General features: G+C 44.3%; 1 long non-coding RNA gene across 1 annotated transcript; it reads left to right on the top strand.

Annotated features, from left to right (window-relative positions):
• Positions 1–498: 498 nt before the first annotated feature.
• Gm39592 lies at positions 499–14770 on the top strand. Its single transcript, XR_865187.1, has 3 exons — positions 499–531; positions 1042–1132; positions 14642–14770. It is a non-coding gene; the product is annotated as a predicted gene, 39592 (long non-coding RNA).
• The last annotated feature ends 2491 nt before the right edge of the window (positions 14771–17261 follow it).

The raw sequence follows: 17261 nt of genomic DNA, 5'->3' as shown, positions 1-17261 counted from the left end.
ATGGAAGATTTCTGGATAGGGGACAAGAAAGGTCACTATGGATAAGCCCCCTAGGGACGAAGGGGCCATTTGGAACCTTTCAGGCCTCATCAGAGCTCTAAGTCGGAGGACATTTAATTGGCCTTGTAGTTTCTGATCGATTCCCAAATTCAACGCACTTTAGAGCACGCACGGGCCTCCGTGTGCAGCCTGAAGAAGGGCAGCCTGAAGAAGGGCAGATGCCAGGCCCTGAGATAACAGACCAGCTGTGCTCCTTGCGGCGAGAGAAACAGCTCTCTCCCTGCAGCTCCTGGGTTCTACCTCCACCAAGCCAGAGAGCTGGGACGCTGCAAAATCTTAAGGGAACTACCCGGTTTTTCCCTCCCCTCCCTGGGTGTTTTGGGACAGGTCTGAAGCCCGGTTGTTTGTAGTAGTGTGCTGAGATTATCCGGTATGTGAGCCACGTGGACTTTATGCCGTGCTTACCACAAGCATTTCACTACCTACCGGAGCTTCCCCTTTGCTTTTAAGAGCCATCGTTATTTTTCGGAGGTGGGTCAGGAAATCAGTATGTAGCCCAGGCTGGCTTAGAACTTTTCCGCTAATCACCTTGTTTCCTGGGCTTTGGAATTAAAAGTGTGTGCTTCCATACCCGGCTCTAATTCTTTTTATTTTACTTAAAAATTTTTATTTACATTCTTTAAAACTTGTAAACGCCCTCCGAGTTTGATATATACTGACCATTTTCTGTTTCTTCTCCGCCCCACCAGATTGCTCACGTTGCCCAGGCTGGCCTGGAACTTGTAAATTCAGTTCCTCCGAGCCCCTCAGCCTATCAAGTAGAGAGGATTAGAGACAATGACAAGTCTGCCGTTCTTTGTTAGTATTCTCCCCACAAAATCCCTTCATATTTGTCAAATAGGTTTCATGAAGTATTAAAGCGATTTAAAAATCCCTGCCTGTTCGTCACTTCATTAGCTTCCAGTTTTGAATATCACAAAAAAGCTCTTCTAAACATCCATGAGAACATTTGCTTACACCCGGATGGCTTTACATTCCCAGATCGTAAATGAACCTCAAGAAGGTGAGGTTGAAGACCGGAGCCCATCTGTGTGTAGACGGAACTACTGCGCTCAGCTCAAGGGCAGTCAAGGTGGGTATTTGTGATTTACCCTCCTGGTTTCTCTCCCATTCCGATATAGTTTCCTGAGTCGAGTGGGTACTAATTCCTGGCGGGGGATAGGGAGGGGGTAAGTGGGGGAAGCTGCCTTTTGAGAGTTCTCTGCAGTAGGAAACAAAAGCAACAAGAGCTGGTGAGAAGAGAAGGGCACCGCCCTCCCAGGGATAGATACCCAGGGCCGGACGCTAAGCGTAGGGTGTGGCTAGAGATCCTCACACCGCCAAGCACACACCCGCCCCTGCAGTGAAGGCACCGGACTTTCTTCCAAAACTCCCCTCTTGCTTCTTTTTTCTCATTTGAGAGCTGAAGCTCCCTGTTTCAGGTTAGCATGTGCTGTGTAGACCTCTCCACATCAGCAGCTCACGCAGCTCACGCAGAAGACTGGCATCTTCGCTCTCTGTTTACTACTCATCCTAAAACACCCAGATTTGCTTTAAAACACAGCCCACACAGCCTCCATGCCACCCCAGAAAGTAGGCGGCCAGCTCTATCCAACCGAGCTCGGGGGTGGGGGTGGGGGTGGGGGGGCTGCTCTATGCCTGGACCTTGAACTGGAATGTGTGGGTGGAGCGGTTTTTCCAAGAACAAGGGCAGACTTCAGAGAGAAGCTCCTAGGAGCGAATTTGGCAGGATTGCCCCACAGGTCTGAGTTACTAGAGCACAGCGGTGCACTACAGACCACCAGCAGCATTTGGAGATGGGCTTTTATTTTTTCTTCTCCCGGTTTCCTTTTCCTTGTGAGGTAGGATCATGATCCTAGGCTGGCGTCCAACTAGTCGTAGTCTCCTTCCGTAGTCTCCACATGGGCCACACACTGGCTTGGAATGGTTTTTGTTACCACTTACTCTAAGCCTGATCCCCTAGTAGATAAAACCCCAGCTCTAGGGGAACTGACACGATATTCTGGCCACCTAGGACACCTGCTGCTATAACGCAAAGGTGGGTGCGGTCACACACACACACACACACACACACACTTGAAAAGGCTATTAGATAGTTTCAAAAATATTATATCCAGTTTTCATGTTCTTCTCATTCTTCCAATGATAAAAGTTTACCTAGTCATAGGTCAAGCAAAGCTAGGCTTAGTGGCTGCAGACAGAGCTTAGAGTAATAGTGTCTAGACAGTGAGTGACAAGCATACATTAATAATTGTGCTGGTGAGCAGCCTATTCCAGCCTCTCTCTGTCTCTGTCTCTCTCTCTCTGTTACTGTTGATCACACCCAGGACCCCCGAGCATGTTAGTGTTGACAGCTGAGCCATGTCCCTATCCCCTACTTCCCAGCAGCTTATTGGAAAAGAAATAAAAGGATTCTGTTATCCTGGGGTAACTTAGTGGTCAGAGGGTTGCCTCACATGTGTGAAAAAGGCTGTGATTAATCCCCACTCCACCCTCAAAATTTAAGTAACCCAAAATGTGGGCCAGAAAGAAGGCTCTGTGTGGTTACAGGCACTTGCTGTTCCTGCGGAGGACTTGGGTTTGGTTCCCAGCATCCACACACAGCTCATGATGTCTGTAACGGTGGTCCCAGGGGACCTCCTCAGGCACAAGCCATGCATGTGCTACACAAATTTATGTGCAGGCAGACATACAAAAAAAACAAGATAAATGTTAAAAAGGACCCCCAAATCCATCCATACTTACTAGTTCAAGCTTTAAAGAGGAATAAAACCAGTTACACATTTCCAAGTTACATAGAGATTTATTTCTATTATATTATTGCTATTATTTGGAGGTAGGGTCTCATGTACCTCAGACTAGCCTCAAATTCTCTATATATCAGAATAGAAAGGCCTCCATCTCCTGAGTGAGTTCTGGGACTACAGGTACAAGTTACTACACCCAGTATGGGTTATGAGGACCAAACCAAAGCTTCCTGAATGCTAAGTAAGTGCTCTACCAACTGAGCTACGTCTCCAGCCCACAATTAATTCTATTGTGTATAAGTGACTTATTTCTGTTAGTATAGTTGTCATGCTCCCATAGTGCAATGGGTCTGGAGATGTAGCTCAGTGGTGGAGCCTTCTATAGTATCTGGGAGATGCTGTCTATAATTTACTGTGACTAAAGTACATATTTAGTTAGTGTTTTCAGACAGGGTCTCTCTACATAGCCCTGGATATCCTGGAACTATATAGTAGAACAGGCTGGCCTTGAACTAACAGGAGATCTACCTGGCTCTGAATCCCAAGTGCTAGGATAAAACGTGCTTCCACTATGCCTGGCTTTACCATATTTAAATTCCCAATTTAAATTGTACATTTTTCACTTATTTTTCTTTTTATTTTAGAAAAAAAAATCACAACCTCCATGATGAAGTATATGCATCCTTCAGCCTTAGCCTTATTGATCAATTCATTTCCCTAGACCAAACATATAAAAATAATTTGGCTAAACATGAAACAAAATGAATTTTGTTCGGAAATTTGGTTGCTTTGCTGATTTCTCTCTCGTTTTCTCTCTCTCTCTCTCTCTCTCTCTCTCTCTCTCTCTCTCTCTTCCCCCTCCCTCCCTCCCTCCCTCCCTCCTTTCTTTCTTTTGTTTCTTGTCCCTCTCCTCCCTTTCCCCTTCCCCTTTCTCTTCCCTCTCTCCCTCTCTCCCCTCTTCCCTCCTCCCCTCCCTTCCTTCCTTCCTTCCTTGGAGACAGAGGTTCAAAGTCCTTATAGTCCCAGCTGGCCTAGAGCTTGCTGGGTAACCCAGACTGCCTGGCCTCTGACTTTGGAATCTTTGTCTATCAACCTCTGGAGTGCTTGGTTAAAGACGTGAGCTACCACGCCCTAGCTTACACATTTGATGGTAGGAGACAGATGATAACTTTTAAAGTTTGATTTGGGGCCTAATTTTTGGGAAGACATGCCACTTTAACCTTTTTTTTTTTTGCTTTTTTAATTGTTTTTCAAGAAAGGGTTTCTCTATGTAGTTCTGGCTGTCCTGGAACTCTGTAAACCAGGCTGGCCTCGAACTCACAAAGATATGCCTGCCTGCCTGCCTCCCACGTGATGGGTGTAAAGGTGTGCACGATCGTTGCCAAGCTAACTTTTTTTATTTAATAAAATAAAGAAAGACACAGGTACTTCAATTTTCTAGCTTTCTGAACAAACCCTGGGTGCTGTCTGAATACTCACGCTAACGCCCACAAAAGGCTTCTTACTAGAAATTGATTTGTTGCTTTTCAAAATGCCTCTTAGGATGAAATTTCCTACTACAGTTAGTATTAGAAAAGAAGTGATTTGAATGACGGGCACCATCTGAAATGTCTGTGCGGCACACACGGCTTTCTGTAGTCACCATATCGAACACAGCTCATCTTCGGAGAGTGACCTTGAGCTGTCATTGCGTTAGAAAACATGGGCTGCTTAGAGCATCCATTAATGTCCTAAAGCAAACGCTGTGCAGACTCCCCAGGGGAGACAGCGCTTTACTGGTCTCTGGGCACAGGAATCCATTTGTTGACGCAGAAGCTGACTATGATACGCTAGCTGTAAAATGAAGCTAATTTCTGTTGCCAGCCAAACTCCGTAAAGACTGGTTTCTTACCTCTCCCCAGGAAAAAAAAAAAAAAAAAATCCTAGTTTTTTCATATACTGTCACACATATTTTTTACTCATTTGGTGAAGCCACAGAGAACAAAATAGTCTAGGGGTAAATTAGATGGTCAGAGCTGGAACCACTTCAAATGTGACAGAGACACAACTAATATTAAGTCCTCGACTAAGTGGACGGAGGCGGCACATTTGTTCAAGTGTTGTGAGTGGGCAGATAGGGAGAAGTCAGTGCAGGCAGGCTCTCAAGGCAGAGCCCCAGACACAGCATGCAGAAGTTCAAAGAAATGCCAGTTCTCTTGAATAAACTTAGCCTGTATCAGAGGCTCTGGGGGTGAGGCCCGGGGACTCAGATACAAACTCAAGGCAGATTGAGGCCCCGAGCAGGAGCTGTCTGCCTAGTATGGTAGCCAGTAACTGGTGTTTCAGAAATGTGGCTAGTCTCAATTTAGATGGGCTGAAAATATAAAATATATACCCCCATTTCAAAGGTTTTCTGTGGGAAAAGAAGCACACTAACTTATGTTCATTAATAATTTTATTTAGGTTGTATACTAACTACAATGACAATAATTTTGCTAGTTTTTTTTGCTGTTGTTGCTTTTTTTTTTTTTTTTTTTTTTTGGATTTTTGGTTTTCGAGACAGGGTTTCTCTGTGCAGCTCTGGCTGTCCTGGAACTCACTTTGTAGATCAGGCTGGCCTCGAACTCAGAAATCTGCCTGCCTCTGCCTCCGAAGTGCTGGGATTAAAGGCGTGCACCATACCAACGCCCAGTTTTTGCTAGGTTTGGATTGTGTAGAGTATGCTATTTAAGTTAATTTCAGTAGATAATAATAAGAAGAAATCATTACCACAACCACCACTACCATCACTATCACCACCACATCACCATCATCAGCACCATCACCATCATCTTGGGGCTATGGATTCAACCCAGGTCTTATGCAAGGGTTCTGCAGCTTAGCTATACCTCCATCTTAAGCTTTTAACTTTTAAAATGTGACTATTAAGGGTTGGATAGATGGACTCAACAGTTAAGAGCAAGTGCTTCTCTTGTGAAAGACTCAGGTTCAATTCCCAGCACCCATATGGTAGCTCACAACTGTCTGCAACTCCAATTTCAGGGGTTCCAACACTATTTCAGCCTCCAAGGGCACTAAACACACACAGTGTACATACATACATAGTGTACATACACAGTGTACATACATACATACAGCCTCCAAGGGCACACACACAGTGTACATACATACATAGTGTACATACACAGTGTACATACATACATACAGCCTCCAAGGGCACACACACAGTGTACATACATATATAGTGTACATACACAGTGTACATACATACATACAGCCTCCAAGGGCACACACACAGTGTACATACATACATAGTGTACATACACAGTGTACATGCATACATATAGCCTCCAAGGGCACACACACAGTGTACATACATACATAGTGTACATACACAGTGTACATACATACATACAGCCTCCAAGGGCACACACACAGTGTACATACATACATAGACACAAGTACTTATACAGGTAAATAAAACTAAATAAAATGTGACTATTAGTCGAGTATGATGGCACTTATTTGTAATGCCCTAGTGTTGGAAGTAGAGACAGGAAAATTGCATAATCGAGGTTAGAGGCCAATGTGACCTACCCAAGATCCTATCTCAAGAAACAAACAAGAAGTCCTACTAGAATTTATTTACTTTTTTGTTTTGCTTTGTTTTGTTTTTTCAAGACAGGGTTTCTCTGGTGAAGCCTTGGCTATCCTGGAACTCACATTGTAGATCAGGCTGGCTTTGAACTCACAGACATCTACCTGCCTCTGCTTTCTGGGTCTGAGTAATGGGACTAAAAGCATGCATCACCACTGTTCATCAAATTTATTTCCTTGTATTTAGACAAGGTTTCAGCTACTCCAGGCCGGCCTTGAACTACTTGCTATGTATCATCAATCATTTTAAACCCCTGGTCCTTTGGCTCCAGTATCCTGGTTGCCAGGGTTATAGGCACATATCAGCATGTCCCAACTTTTTAAATTTTATTTTATTTTGAGGCAGGTTTTCACCATATTGTTCTGACTGGCCTGGAACTCATTATGTAGACCAAGCTAGCCTCAAACTTGTAGAGTTCCACCTGACTCGGACTACCAGGTTCTGGGATGAAGGGGTGCACCATTCTAGCTTAGAATTTAAAGTAGCTCCATTGGAGAGGTCAGGTCTAGAATATTGAAAGTCTCTCAGTGCTGGAGAACTTCATTCTACGTGGGTTTCTGGAGACAAACAAAAATGTGACTATTAGAATTTACCTATTTGTTTGTTTGTTTTGAGCAAGATCTCAGCTGGCCTTTGAATGCATGCTGTTACGGGTTTTGCTTAGCAATGACAGTCCTCCTCACCCCCACCAGCATCTATCTTTGGATAAGAGCAAATTTACCCAAATTCATATCATGAGGTAGAAGAGTTGTGGTGGGAGAAGCAGTTGTCAGAGAGAGTGTGCCACCCCCACAAAATGACCTCCGCCTCACCAGACCGATTATAGCGGAAGTTTAAAAGTAAGATAAAAGACAAACACCAGAGGGACTCTGTCTTGAAATAAAATTGCCTCCTTAGTTTGTCCTTGCACAGTTTAGCACCAGTACCTTATTGATCAGAATTAGGAAGTTAATAAGGTTTGGGCTAATTAATCAGATGGGTAGGGACTGGAACTGCACCGCAAGACTTAATCAAGTCATCAAAGCTCTCAGGCCATGAAGAAGGTAATTAAAGGAAAAGGATGCCTGTTATATAGTAGCAGGAGCTGGGAGAGGCCGAGTGACATAGAGAACCTCCATTTTCTTTCCTGCACTTTTCTGGTATAAATCAGCCCCAATGGCCACAGCGCATGGCTCAGCTTCCTATCAGGGAATGGGCTGAATAAATGTATAAATCACTTCATTGGCTCATTTACTTGCCCTAGACTAAATGTCAATGAAACTATACTTATGGATAACAAATACAGCCCTTGCCAGGTTCTGCAGAAATGAGTTCCTTAGGATAATCTGCAGTTGTCATTAAGGGCTACAGAGATTTTGACATGCATGCAATAAATAAGTGAGTAGTTGGTCAATCAGTGAAAGCGCAGCTTCCAGACTCAGGCTACACTGAGATTTTACAAACAATGCGTATTTATCCACATCCTTCATGCTATAAGGCCAACCCCGGCATCTGTCCCCACATACTGCTTCTTAAGATACTTCTCGGGAATGTGATTGGGATGATGGGAAAGAGAAGAAGCCTGGAGAACAAATTAGTTATTGTGTTATAAGTGAATTAGATATCGGGGACTGGAGACAGACTAGGGCATGGCCATTGAAACTGTTCTGATCTTACCATAACACAGCCATCAGCAAAGCAGTGTGCTGTGTTGGAGGCTACCCAAAGGATCCTAAAAACCAGCCCATTGGGTCTAGGAACCAGTCAGACACGGAATCCTTGTTATGAACATCCCAGTGTTGCAGGGTGTGTGTGTGTGTGTGTGTGTGTGTGTGTGTGTGTGTGTAGCCTTTCTTTCTTATCTCCCTACTCTTCTCTTCTAGCACAGCATCTGTGTGAATTGGTGGAAGGAGTAATCATTAGAATTTTTATTTTTTCTGTTCCAATAACTCTTTGATTGCCTGAGCACCTCTAGAATATCAAATATTTTGAGATATGGTAGTGTATGCCCTTTAATCCCAGCACTTGGGAGGCAGAGTCAGATGGATCCCTGGTTACAACAGGGACTGAGTTCCAGGACAGCCAAGGCTACACAGAGAAACCTTAGAGTGGGTGCAGGGTGGGTGTTACAAAATCTCATTAAAATGTGAACGAGAATTATCTGTCAATTTAGGAATTTACTCAATGTAACTAAATATTCCAGGTTAGCTGGAAAAACTCCAAAAATAAGTAGATAAGATGTATAAAGGGTTGCTAGACCAAAGAAACAGTAAAATGTCTTGCAAAACTATAGTCAACCAGGGGTGGTACCATACACCCCTAAAAGCCAGTTCTTGGGTGGCAAAGGCAGGAGGATCAGGAGTTCAAAGCTATTCACATTACCCAGCTATTATGAGGCTAAGCTGGCGCTGTATTAAGACCCTAATAACTGGGAGAAGGGTGATTGGAAAGCAGGTAAGAGCAGTGACTGATCTTCCAGAGGACTGGAGTTCAATGTGGAGGGTCCAGGACCCAGTACCTACATATTACCTCACAACTGTCTGTAATCCTAGTTCCAGGGATCCAACATTCTTCTTTTAGCTTCAGTGGGTACCAGACACACATAATGCACAGACAACATGCAGGCAAAATACACATATGCATAAAACAATCTTAAAACGATTTAAAAAGCAGCGTGTGACCTGAAGTGATGGCTCTGTGCAAGAGACGTTCTTGCAGAGGATCCAGGTCAGTTCTTAGCACCCACATTATCACTGATAACCTCAAATCAAATCTCTTTCCTGAGCTTTGGAAACCCTGCTGAACACTTCTCCTGTGTAACTACTGTGTGACGTGTAGACATTTCATTGTTCTCCTTCTGAAAGGGTTAAAATTTAGTCACCTCCCCCTTTAAGTCTTTTTTGTTGTAGTTGCCCTACTGGGGCTTGACTAAAGCCAGAGCTGATCTCAGGCTGGGCCCTCTTTCTGCTTTTGACTCGCTCTGCAGCCTAGATTGCTTCTGACTTGCTATCCTCCTTGCTCCAGCACCCGGAGGGGGTGGAATTACAGGCCTGTACTGCCAGAACCAACTTCTCATATCTTCCAGCTGCATCAATGCTGTGTAAAGTGGAGTCGGGGATCCTGTGACTTGTCACCCACCTCCTTCTTAGTCAACCTTCATCTGTCCATTTGCCCTCTTGAATCTTTCTGTCTCTCTAATCAGCTCTCACAAGTTTCCATTTTTTTCTTATTTCACTCTCAGTTCCACAGTATGGCTGTCACTGCTAGCTGTTCGCTTTATCTCTAGTTTTGTATCCTTTCAACCTGTCTTTCCGCTGCAGGCTGAGGCAAATCCTACAGGTGGGCGGGCGGGCAGTGGTAACTTAATCCCAGCCAGTGGGAGGTGGAAGCAGGATATTTCTGAGTTTGAAGCCATCCTCATCTACACAGCAAGTTCCAGGACAGCCAGAATAACAGAGCTCTGCTCTCAGCTCCCAACACCCGACATCCCCAAGAGCCTTCCTAGTGAGATCCTATCTCAAAAAATATAAAATAAAATAAAAAAGCTGGGTGTGATGACACACATCTTTAAAGCTGCGGCAGATGCATCTCAGTGAGTTTGAGCCCAGCCTGGTCTATATATTGACTTCCAGGCCAGACAGAATTACATAGACAGACCCTATCTCATACAAAAACAAAGAAAGAAAGAAAATCCCAGTCCCTTCAAAAAATAGAACAAGTGTTGTGAATACCAGAGTCCCTCACCTGAGGATAGCTCCCTATTGATAGTTTGTTGTTTTGTTTTTTGCTTTTGTTTTCTGTTTGCTTGTTTGTTTGTTTTGAGACAAAGTTTCATCTATATCCCAGACTGGCTTAAGACTCTATTGATCTTCTAACGCCAGCCTCTGTGGTGCTGGGATTACAGGCCTGCCCCACCATGCCTCAAATACATTTCCTTGAGTGGGCAGAAAGGGATGACCTACACTGCAGGAAGCAAGACAATGGGCTGCAGGGTGCACACAGTTAGGATGTGTACAGGTTAATCCCAGAGAAGGGAGGAGAAAGACCATCTGCCAAATTAATTAAAGCAAGCTTTTTTTACTCGGGTACACAGGGTGCTTTCTCCCTAAGGTGGGTTTTGAGAAGTTAGCATTGGATGTGAGGAAGACAAGATTTTTATAGCTCAGGGGTAGGAGGTTTCCAAATAGGGGCGGGGGGGGGGGGGGCAGGCAAAATAGGCAGGGTTACAGGAGCAGAGCATCAGCATAACAAGTTAGTCTGCCCTGAAACAAAGACACGCTCGCCATTCCCGGAACAGGCAGGCCGGAATCCTCGGGAGTTCTGGTTACAGGTGGGGCATAGCCCAGATCAATCATAAACACGAATGAGCCTAATTTGCCTTTACTATAAGATGGCTTTCAAGAGTTAGAGGCCAGCCTGGTCTACAGAGTGAGTTCCAGGGCTACACAGAGAAACCCTGTCTCAGAAAAAAAGAAAAAAAAAAAAAAAAAAAAAAAGATGGCTTTTATGTAAAAAATGGAGGCAGGCTTGTTCTTCACACACAAGACTTATCTTTCTAATATATTCATTTATTCACACAAACATTCTTTATAATATCATACTAACATAAGAGTTAAACAGACATGTCTCCCATCTTAGAACAGTGGTTTGGGCAGAAATGCAGCGCAGGGTTCCACGAGGGGGGATCGTCTCTGGTAAGCACGCTTCTCAAGGTTGTAGGCTCGACCCATGTCTTCTCTAAAGTCCTTTAGCTGTGGCAGGCTGAGAAGATGGCACTGAGGGGGTCCCTGTGTGAGCCCAACTACAGTGGCATAAAAGCCCAGGGTCTTGCAGAGTCTCAAGTCCTCTTGTATCAACACAGAGGGGAGTGAAGCTGTGTCTTGGGAGCACAGCCCTGTGATCCTAGAGACAATTCCCAAAGTTCTAAATTTTGTATCATTTCATCGGACAAGTTTATGTATCCAGCATCATTTAGTGTGGGGTAAGTTTATATCAAAACCTGTTCTAGGTTAGGCTCTATCTGAGCTTGTTTGAGTCCTAGCTCTTATCAAAAACTGCCCGGTGGCAGGCCTCAGGTATCATATTATTCCAAATCACAAAAAAAAAAAAAAAAAGAAAGAAAGAAAGAAAGAAAAGAAAGAAAGAAAGAAAGAAAGAAGAGAAGAGAAGAGAAGAGAAGAGAAGAGAAAAGAAAAGAAAAGAAAAGAAAAGAAAAGAAAAGAAAAGAAAAGAAAAAGGGAGGGGGGAGGGAAGGGAAGGAAAGGAAAGGAAAGAAAAAAGTTTCTAAGATAGGTTCCTAACTGTCTGCCAGAGTGGTGGGTAGCCATGCTGGGTAGCCATGCTGGGTAGCTGTGAGGGCGCCCAGATGTGTGAACTCAGAGGGAGTCCCAGACAAAACAGAGACTGCCAGGGAGAGAGAGTACTTCAACAAGGAGTCCTCAGGGTGCTGCTTCCACAGGCTCCTTCGCTGATTGGAAAACAATGATGAAGGAGCAGTCCTGGCAAGCATGGGGGCGGGTCGGGGGTGGCTATGGAGACCCTGTAAGACTCTCCAAGGCCTGCAGCGGGCAGCTTTAACGTTCATGTTTCCTTTCCTCTGAATGGTCAAATTGCTTCCTTAACTAGCAGGCATATTTTGTTTTCAGCACATGTATGAGACTCCCTAAAACAGGGAGATGCTCTAGAAAATACAATTGGAGATACCCATTTATAATAATTTCTGTGTAAAACAAAAACCTTTAGTATTTCTCTTATTTTTGTGATTATAATATAAATACAGCACTTTTCCCTTCCCATTCCTTCCTCAAAACACTTGCATAGCGTTCTCCTTGTTCTATCAAATTCATGGCTCTTTTTTTGTTGTTGTTGTTATTGTTTTTTTTTTTCCATTTTTTATTAGGTATTTAGCTCATTTACATTTCCAATGCTATACCAAAAGTCCCCCATATCCTCCCACCCCCACTCCCCTGCCCACCCACTCCCCCTTTTTGGCCCTGGTGTTCCCCTGTACTGGGGCATATAAAGTTTGCAAGTCCAATGGGCCTCTCTTTCCAGTGATGGCCGACTAGGCCATCTTTTGATATATATGCAGCTAGAGTCAAGAGCTCCGGGGTACTGGTTAGTTCATAATGTTGTTCCACCTATAGGGTTGCAGTTCCCTTTAGCTCCTTGGATACTTTCTCTAGCTCCTCCATTGGGAGCCCTATGATCCATCCATTAGCTGACTGTGAGCATCCACTTCTGTGTTTGCTAGGCCCCGGCTCTTTTTTTTGATTAAACACTTGGGAAGTGCAGGAATGAGGAAGAAGAGTTCAAGGTTAGCCTTGGCTACATAGTGATTTCAAGGCCAGCTCTGAAAAAAGCATTTGCATTGTTGTTATATGCATATGGTTATACATTCCTAAATATAATCTGTTCAGTCTGTATAATGTGACTTGAATGTATGTGTTCAGGGCTGACCTTTGGGTGTTGGATAACCAACTAGTGTGCTCTCCCCTGACGGCTGTTTTTCCTCTCAGCATTTCTTGGTGCCTGTCGTTCTTTGTGTAGGGTTGAGGCCTTGTGAAATTTCCCAGGTCACGTTGGCATGTGTATGTTACTTGTTCAGCTCATATGTGGGCAATTGTGTTGCTGAGACCTTATGGATGAAACCTCTGATGTTACTAGGAGACACAGTTTCACAGCAAACTTCCTCAGCCTCTGACTCTTACAGTAAAATACGTGTGTGTGTGTGTGTGTGTGTGAGAGAGAGAGAGAGAGAGAGAGAGAGAGAGAGAGAGAGAGAGAGCTCTAAATGCTGGGATTACAAGTATGCAAAACTATACCCTATTTCCGTGAAAATCCTTACCAGTTGATGAGAAGTTTTGGTGATAGGAGCTTTGGTGACAAGGGAAATTCATCCATTTGCTATTTCGTACAGCTTGAGTACAAAGAGCCATTCCTCTTAAACTTTAATTATCAGAAAATTGATCAGATGTCAAAAAGTGGCAGACTAATTGCTCTGGAAATGCAAACGTGTAAGAGACTGGCATCCGCACAGCAAGCGGTACTGCATGTTCAGCTCGAGGTTTATAAACATGGCTGTGTGGGCTTTTTAATAACTGTCTTGTTTATCAGCATGGGATGGGGACAGAGTGGCAGCCAAGGACTGGGTTCGGTTCATCACCCATGGCTTTGCCTTTGACTGATATCTTCAATTTGCAATACTGAGATAAGAATAAAGACAGAAAAGCCCAAGAATATATGAAAAAACAAACAAAGCCCCTTTTGGAAAGCTACTGTTTTGTATGCCACTTAAAATATAATTTAAAAAGTTTGAACACAGGGGCTTTGCATGGGTATAAAGTGCTTCTTCAAGAAGACATGCATTATTAAATGAATATCCCAGTGCCACATGTGGGATACCTCCCATCCAGCGAGAGCCCCCCAAACTACATTGCTCTTTTTGTTTGTTTTTGTTTTGTTTTTCAATTCAAGACAGAGCCAGGTGTGGTGGCGCAGAGGCAGGCAGATTTCTGAGTTCGAGGCCAGCCTGGTCTACAAAGTGAGTTCCAGGACAGCCAGGGCTATACAGAGAAACCCTGTCTCGAAAAGCCAAAAAAAAAAAAAAAAAAAAGGAAAAAAAAAAAAAAAAAAAAAAGACAAGACAGGGTTTCTCTGTGTAGCCTTGGTTGTCCTGGAACTTGTCCTGTAGACCAGGCTGGCTTCAAAATGGTAGGGATCTGCCTGCCTGTGCCTTCAGAGTGCTGGAATTAAAGGCCTGCCTGCCATCCACAGCCCAGCTGCCACTGTTCTTAGCTGCCACCGCAACCCGAATGCAAGGCCCTGTTATTGAAGACACCACATACTCTGGCTGCAGGACTTACAAAAATCAAGCTGGGACTGACTTGAAAACCTCCCTGCTGGCCAACTTTCATAGTGCTGGAAGATGCTACACAGGCTGCGTGAGGCGAAAAGTCATCAACAACTTTACCCTGATCACTGCTACACCAACCTTCCTGGCAACATTGCCAATGGGTACAATAAAGGCATCAAGATTATTGGGGTAGCCAATTGCTTTGGGTTTAAATGTGTGGCCTTCTGCACAGAAGCACATTCATGCCTGTAAACATGGCCAAAGCTGAAGAGCTCAGAGCCCTAGGAGGGAGTCTACTAACATTGTTCTCCTAGGTGGGATGCCATCAAACTGCCTTCTAAAGATTTACATTTGTACCCATAGATTTAAATGATGCGTCAGCCCTGGCCGGAGAAGCCGTTTCTGCAGTGGATAGCAACGCACAAGTGCGGAGAATATGTGGTGCTGGGTGCTCAGCCGTACAATGAATGAGGACACCAACCTCTTCTCTAACGTTCATGGAATATCATGGAAGAGGGAGCAATAAGGGAAGAGGTGGAGAATGTGGAGGAACGCTGTTGTGCTGATTTCTGGACATGAGCATTGCTGTCCTGGCTAGGTTTTTTTGTTTTTGTTTTTTGTTTTTAGATCTATTTATTACCTGGGCAGTAGTGTCTCACGCCTTTAATCCCAGCACTTGGGAGGCAGAGGCAGGCGGATTTCTGAGTTCGAGGCCAGCCTGGTCTACAAAGTGAGTTCCAGGACAGCCAGGGCTATACAGAGAAACCCTGTCTCGAAAAAAACAAAAAAAAAACAAAAAAAAAATCTATTTATTTATTTTATGTATACGATACACCATTGAGTACCAGAAAGGGGCATTAGATCACATTACAGATGGTTGTGAGCCACCATATGGTTGCTGGGAACTGAACTCAGAACCTCTGGAAGAGCAGTCAGTGCTCCTAACTGCTGAGCCACTGCTCCAGCCCTGTCTTGGCTAGTTTTATATCAACTTCACACAAACTAAAGTCATCAGAGAGGAGGGAACCTCAGCTGAGAAAACACTTCCATAATGTCGGGCTGTGGGCAAGCCTGTGGAGCATTTTCTTAATTAGTGATTGATGGAGAGAGAGAGAGAGAGAGAGAGAGAGAGAGAGAGAGAGAGAGAGAGAGAGAGAGAGAGAGTGTGTTTCAATCCCAGAACCCTTCAGGAAAACTGGGCTTTCTCTGCCTCATTCCTAGAACCATATATCTTGGTAAGGGTTTCTATCGCTGTGATGAAACACCCTACCCAAAGCAACTGCGGGGAAGAAAGGGTTTGTTTGTTTTATACTTACACACTATAGTCCATTACTGAAGGAAGTCAGCACAGGAGCTCAAACAGAGCAGGAACCTGGAGGCAGGAGCTGATGCAGAGGCCATGGAAAGGTGCTGCTTACTGGCTTGCTCCCCATAGCTCGATCAGTCTGCTTTCTTACAGGACTCAGGACCACCAACCATGAGTTGTCCTCCCTGACAGTAGACTGGGTCCTCCCCCACCGATCACTAATTAGGGAAATGCCCTACAGACTTGCTGACAGCACAATCTTATGGAAGGCTTTTCTCAGTTGAGGCTCCCTCTGCTCAGATTTCTATATCCTGCGTCAAGTTGACATAAAACTAACTGTCACACCATAAACAATGAGAAAGGGCAGAGACAAGAAGATTGCTGGGGGGCTGGTGAGATGGCTCAGTGGGTAAGAGCACCCAACTGCTCTTCCGAAGGTCCAGAGTTCAAATCCCAGCAACCACATGGTGGCTCACAACCATCCGTAACAAGATCTGACTCCCTCTTCTGGTGTGTCTGAAGACAGCTACAGTGTACTTACATAAAATAATAAATAAATCTTTAAAAAAAAAAAAAAAAAGAAGATTGCTGGGGCCGGCTGGCTGCCAGCCTGGCTGGAAAAGAAGAGCTGTAGGTGCAAAGAGACACCCCATTTCAAAGGAGTAAGGCAGAGGGTCCATGTACGAAGTCATCACAGTGCACACAAGACACACACACACACACACCGGGGCTAAATCATTGCATGTTCACTATTATTGCTACAGAAGAAAGCAAGAATCGCTGGGGACCTTGGTGCAGTTGTTTAAAATCAGGGAAACTTTCCCTAGATCCTGTCCCAGGGAATGAAGCAGACACAGAGGGAAGCCTAGGAGAGCTTTTAATAAAGTAGACATAGAAAGATACTTATTGGAGAGTCACAATCGATCAGAACACTAAGGTGAAAACTGGACACCTGAATGAGTATCAGACAATTGCAGGTTGAGGTGAGACTGAAGCCCCATCTGTTCAGCACGACTGAGTCTTAGGTTTGAACACAGACTATGTAAGTTTTGTTTTATTTTGAGATATTGTGGAGCTCAAAGCCGTCTAGAGCTCACGTGGTAGGAATGCTGATGGGCACCCACACCGTCTATTCTGTCTAGAGAATATGTGCAACTTTGCCACTCCTCTTCCCTTCATGGTCCAGCCATGGTTTTGTATCCAGACTGGTAGTTTACAACATCCAGTCACTGGGCCACGAGAGATGGTTAGATGGATAAGAATACTGGCCGATTTTCTAGAGAGCCAGATTTGATTCCCAACACACACAGTTCCAGGAAAAGGAATTGTCCTATCTTAATCACTTTTCTATTGCTGTGAAGAGACACCAATGAACAAGGCAATTCTTATAAAAGAAAGCATTAAACTGGGGCTGGCTTACAGTTCAGAGGTTTAGTTCATTATTATCATGACAGGAAAGGAAATATGCAGGCATGGTGATGGAGAAATAGTTGAGAGCTACATCCTGATCTGTAAGCAGCGGGCAGGGTGAGACTAGGTCAGGCATGGGCTTTTGAAACCTCAAAGCCCATCCCCAGTGTCATTGTTCCTCCAACGAGGCCACACCTCTTAATCCTTCTAATCCTTTCAAATACTGCCACTCCCTGGTGACTGAACCTTCAAATATATGAGCCTATA

Source organism: Mus musculus, chromosome 1 (assembly GCF_000001635.26).
Source record: "Mus musculus strain C57BL/6J chromosome 1, GRCm38.p6 C57BL/6J".
Lineage (NCBI taxonomy): Eukaryota > Metazoa > Chordata > Mammalia > Rodentia > Muridae > Mus > Mus musculus.
Note: the sequence above shows the minus strand (reverse complement) of the source record. Positions and strands in the feature narration are given on the sequence as shown.